Raw genomic sequence first — 6,024 nt, 5'->3', positions numbered from 1 at the left:
TTATACATAATTTATCAAGGTCGAGGGAAAAAATTCAGTTAATATGATTACAGTAACAAAGGTATCCACAATTCTTAATTAAAAACAGAGACCCATCAATATGTCAAAGTGATCCTCATTAAAATTCTACCGAATATCTTGACAAACTCTACTTGGCAATAAAATCAAACACTTTCAGTCGTTGACAGTTACACCAATAAGTATGCAAAATATTATATGTCATCGAATATGTCGGTCACTCGATAATTAACATTCTCGTTTTTCCAGTACGATGGCTGATCAACGATGATCGATCACGAACTGACAAAGGAATTATCGTTGCCGCACGTCGAATCAATCAATGTCGTTATTTGAACTTACATCAGCATTCGAGAGTCTCAATTAGTCAAGCGATCTGTTTAGTGACGATTGATTTCCAATCATTGTCCGACGTTCGATCGATTTCTGCGGACACGTACAATGCAAGAACAACGTCGCCAGTAGCAATTGTCGAATTATCTTTGGACACAAACCTAGTGGATATGCAGAGTTATTTTCACAACAGTGATTTAGATTACACAAAACTATATTTATATCAGAAAAGGTTGGCTACTTTACGAGCAATCAAAAACTAGTTCAATTTAAATAATTGGACTGTTATAACCTACTTTTAGTACTAAAAAGTAGATTTCAATAGTTCATCGTTTATTTGTCGACATATTTATTGTTATATAGTCAGTAAGTAGTCTTTTCAACTAACAATAATCGCACCTCGGTAGAACCTCATTGGTTACGATATCGCCACTGCGCAAAGCTTGAGCAAGTAGTGTAACTCCAAACATAGTCAGAAATACAGTAAGTAGTACAATCCCAATTATGATCAGCCACCCAGCAAGTAGTATAACCCCGAACTGACTAGACACTCAGGAAGTAGTAGTATAATATAAAAGTAGTATATATTTCGAAACTTAGTAAGTAGTATATCCCCGAATATGTTCAGAAACACAGTAAGTAGTATAGCCCCGAAGATAGCCAGACACTCAATTAGTAAAATAATATTAAATATGCCCAGACACGCACTAAGTAATATAACCACAAACATGCTCAAACATCCATTTAGACATAAACTTTACTTCCGTTAAACATCACGACACTCACATCAACAGAGCCCTCATGAAACGCACTTGAACAAAAATACGCGTACCCGAAAAGAGGTCCGAAACAGAGCAGCAAATTTTTTGTTAATTCATCGTGCAGCAATTCACCGGCAGGCTTCACGAAGCAATAATGAACGAAGTAGAAATGGTGTCGACCAAAAGGCAAAGGCAGACGAGAAGATCAAACGCGACGCGTGTCGTTTATCGCACGACAGCGTCCCAACGCGTCGTTTTCACTCGCGTTCGTTTCACGCGAACGCCCTTCGCGCGTTCCAATCTTCTTTTATCGCGAGAATTTTAATAGGAAATTTTTTACGACACCTCCACGTGATCCGAGGCGATCGTACGCGCCCGCGCGCGACTCGCCGTCGTTGGAGAACATTTATCACCCCTAACCGAGAGGATGATGTACAACATTATTAAATACGGAAACGGTTTGGGTGATGGAGTTCCAGCCCCCTCCCCTAGCAGCCCCTCGACGGTCCACTAACGTCGCCCCGTCGGATTGCTTGACGTCATTAGCCGTTTTTCGTCTCTCCCACCTCCGGAAACTCATTTCGCCCTCTTGCCCTCGGACCGTTGATTTTTCGCTTTCACGAACGGCCAGGCTATCTCTATCGATGGAAATCCATGATGCATCGCGCGTCGCTCACCAAAAATGGCCGAGTACAGAACGAGCCACCCTCCCATCGAAAACGATCGATTCGACGATTTCGTTATAGCCGGACGATTTCTCGTTTTCGTTGCCGCGAGAATACCTGGTTGATCGCGGAATCGCCAAGTGTATCGTGTAAATGGCCGACTCGAAACTGGGAATATTTGGGATCCTGTTGTTGGGTATTCGCCGAGTGAAAAGAAGTTTGGGTTTAGGGGTAAGCTTGGACTGCCTGAAAAGAGAGATCCTTGGTTAATACCGTGGGATATGGAATAAGGACAGATTAGGTGTGTGCTAAATGAAAGGCAGTGGGATTAAAAAGTTGAAGTCAGTGGAAGGTGGAAGAGTGGAGTAGTCAAATATTTTTTCGTTGGTTCTGATAGTTTTATCTCTGCTGGGGAAACTATCCTCGGTATTCAAAGTCTTGCTGGCGACTGAAACTCTTTTCGTGTGATGTACATTAAAGGCACTCTCATAAAACAAGTTCGAGAAAGTTTGCAGCAGTTGAAATAAAAGTAAAAATTCGGACCAAATTAGTGGAGTTGGTGGGACTACAGAGTCGGTAGAAGGATATGCTGCTCGTAATCATGCGAGGTCCTTACATCCAGATGCAGTTAAGCATACATATGTGTACACGTGTGCACACACACGAGAAGCTGCTGAACCTCATTGCGAGGTCATACTAGTTAATATACTCGTGGACATGGGAAGCTGAAGGGTGGATGTTAATAAGCCAGGTGGATGCCAGTGACGTAACTCCCAACGTGTCATCCCTCTTTGGGATCTTTAGATTACTGCGTGTGTAAACGTCACGCTTTGTTAGTCTGTTACTTTTTACTTTCGTTTTGTCCTCTAATCTCCTCTTTTTCTTTGAATCGCTACGTCAAATTGTAGTTAAAGTTCCATAAAAACACTTAAACAGTTAATATGAATCTTTTAATTTGAAAACTATTAATACTTATGATACTAGAGTCACTCACAGTACAGATTTTGAAGAATACATAAAAAGACATAAAAAGGCTTCAAAAATTTGTGTGATCTTATTGGTATTCCTGAGTGATCCCATCTTGCAAATCGTAGTAAAAAGAAAAATAGAACGCCTGTTTATATAAACTTTCTTCATAACATTTATGCCTTTAATTCGCCTAGATGTTCCGAAACACCCTATATATTATCGTAACGCATATCGATCGTGCTTCACGGCAAGTAAATCCAAACTTTCATACGTAACACATAGTCCTAAATCCACTAGAATTCACTGGCGCTAATAACATGAAAGTGAGCCAGAGATCCCATGATTTGTGGCCACCGCGGATAATCAGGCCGAATCCCTCGATTCACGCGTGTTTGCCATAGAGCACCGACACTCTGCTCGAGGGTAAATATTTTCACTGAACATGTCAGCGGAAGCGCAGCGAAAAACCACGAAACACGGAGACCCAAGGGAGTTCTCCCCATATTGTGAAAAGCAGCGGAATTCTCGACCGAACTGTGCAAGGATACTGCTGAAAATAACGGAAGAATTAGTTGGAAAGGGACCTTATTAAAGACCCCGTCCAGCCGCCCCACGCACAAAGTAAAAATTAATTAAACACACAACCGTTCTTGCATAATATTAAACGACACCACTTCGATTGTTATTCGCATGTGTTTATCGTATACTGCAAATTAGGGGCAAAATTTAGCAGGGGCTTCAGTCGATTTATTTATTAAAGGAGCATCTGATTGTCGCATATGGGAACGAGTAATTTAATTACTCGGATATTCGTGATTACTGTAGGTGAAATCTGTAGGTGAAAGGAGTAGCAATTTACGTCACAATTTTAGAGAATATTTATTATTAATTCAAATATAAGAAGGAATCTGTTTTAGTGTATCATAGAAACAAAATAACAAATTAATTATTCTGAATTCATTAGTACCATAATTGATCAGGATTTCTTTTGCACACGAAGGAATATCGTTAATAAAAAAGGATTAGAATTCAATAGACAGAGTTATCGATCCTATTGCCAGCGAATTCCAACACCCTCAAGCACTCATTTCCTCGCAGAAGGTATATTATGCCGTGTTCAACACCGTGTCATGAAGAAAAAAGCTGAAAGTATCGTGTCGTGTGCCGCTCGTACGTGAAACGAGCCCGTAACTTGATCGTAAACGAAACGAACCCGGAATCCTGGAAGAGCCGAGGCTGGCAGAAGAGGAAGGGCCCCGAAGGAAAGGATCTACGGTTCGCTGCTCTGCTACCAGAACATCCCGATTTCACGAAACTGTCCCGAGGGACAGGTGAACGTGCATCCCGTGCTTTCGTGTAGCTAGTACATCACCTAAGGTCTCGCTGAAGATTCAATGGCTGACTTAACGGTTCGTGCTCCCGTCTCATCATCCACTGCTCCCTAAAGCGTCTAATATTAACAACCATGCTCCTGCCTTTCGACGGTCGTCCTCACTTGATCGCAAATTATGCTCTTCTGATGTTCATAACAACACCTGCATGCTCAAATAATCCACATAAGAGGGTGGAGAGTGTTCTACGTAAATATTTTTCTTAGTTTTAGGGTGGTAGAAAAGGAAACTAAATGTTATATATTATGAGGAAAAAACCCCAGTCGCAAATTATCTATACTTTTTCTAAATATTTAGGTATCTGAAGGATTAGAAAGAAATTGAGCTGTATACTAAAGCAACTGTAGAATATTTTTTTAATCCTGTTATACTGTAGCTAGAAAAGAATATCTACTATGAAAATGTACCTTGTTTTTTTTATTATCAGCTTTAGATGTTTCACAGTACTAAGAAACTTCTCCTAATTGTTAAATAATTATTTACTTTCGAACTTTGAAATATATTCAGTCAAATATCTTCTACCCTGACATTTCAAATGCAAGATCAATCAATGAAGCTACACGTAACGTAACTTAGAATATCGGTTGTCACAGAAATTACATGGAAGCTCAGAAATTGCCGTGACATTAATAGTACTCGGTCAGACCAATAGATGTGTAAAACCACTTTATCGTCCCTTCCAATTCCCTCTTCTGTGGCCATGAAAACCTCTGTCGTTACGTCTTGGGCCAACTGAAACGGTTACGGCTGCCCGAACAAAGAGCATGATTATATAATACGGCTAGAACTCCTGACAAATCTTCGAACAGAATGGCCACCTTATAGTTACAAGTAGAAATGGAATTGATTCACTGTGATTTCGGTCGGAGCACGTAACCAGGAAACAGCGGAGAATTACGTTACTTCCATGGAACTTCAGAGTCGTGAACCGAGGGAATGTAATGTATTATTTGTGAAAAGTTTATACGCTAGGCTAGCCACTGGCTACGACGCCTTAGCCTTTAATCATCGTTGCCCCCCGCCACGTGGCGATTGTTTGCCCTTTGTATCTCGAACTTGGCCGAACCTTGAAATTAACTGCACAACCTCCGCTGTGCTCGCGAGGAGACGAGGATAGAAAAGTCAATTCAGCCAGGTGAAATTTCGCTCTGCCTGGACTTGTGTCGTCTTAATATTGCTTTTGTGCTCCGCATTGTCGTTTGCAGAAATTTAATTAACTTTATGGGCTTCGCGGGTTTCTTTTTCTCCCCCCTTGTTTCGACGAAAAGCATCGTGACGACGGTGGAAAACAAAGTTAATGAAACCGCGTATGAAATTGGAGGGATGGGGACTCTTGTGAATACGGATGGTCGTTCTGTGAAAATTGTACACAGGGTGGGAAAATTGAATAGGTATATTCGGATGTTTCCCGAATTTTAATCGAACTTTAAGAACACTGAATGGATACTTCTGGCATCGCAATATTAAAACGAACGTAGCAAAAATTAATTTTAAATTCAAACTTAGTGAAAGTTTTTGCGACGTTAAAGTGTGGTAAAAAAGTTTACCATTCAAACATAAAAAGTTTTTCCGGCAAAAGAATATACATTTGTATGAGGTAATCACAAGCACAAAGTATAAATTACCGACTTGCACGCCAACACTACTGCTTCTCTTTCTCCCAGCGTGAAAAACTATATGATAATATGCCTTGATATGTCATAGGGAAAAATTCAGGGGTGTATTTCGTACGAGAACTCGTGTTGCGATGCCTTTCAATGGAGGGGAGAATGGTACGGTGATTGAAGTGTGGCAACGCAAAGGGTGATTGCTGATGTCAAAGGAAACCTAGAGGTGTAGCGCCGATAGAAGCCCGCTGGAGATATTCGGGCTTTCATATTCTATTTA

The 6,024-nt window shown here is 40.7% G+C and overlaps 1 non-coding gene across 1 annotated transcript; it reads right to left on the bottom strand.

The window, feature by feature from the left end:
• Nucleotides 1-643: 643 nt before the first annotated feature.
• On the bottom strand, nucleotides 644-795 carry LOC143180010 (U4 spliceosomal RNA). The gene has a single exon (XR_013002068.1). It is a non-coding gene; the product is annotated as a U4 spliceosomal RNA (small nuclear RNA).
• Between the last annotated feature and the right edge of the window lie 5,229 nt (nucleotides 796-6,024).

Source organism: Calliopsis andreniformis, chromosome 5, assembly GCF_051401765.1.
Source record: "Calliopsis andreniformis isolate RMS-2024a chromosome 5, iyCalAndr_principal, whole genome shotgun sequence".
NCBI lineage: Eukaryota > Metazoa > Arthropoda > Insecta > Hymenoptera > Andrenidae > Calliopsis > Calliopsis andreniformis.
The sequence above is the reverse complement of the archived record's forward strand: the minus strand, read 5'-3'. Positions and strand labels throughout refer to the sequence as shown.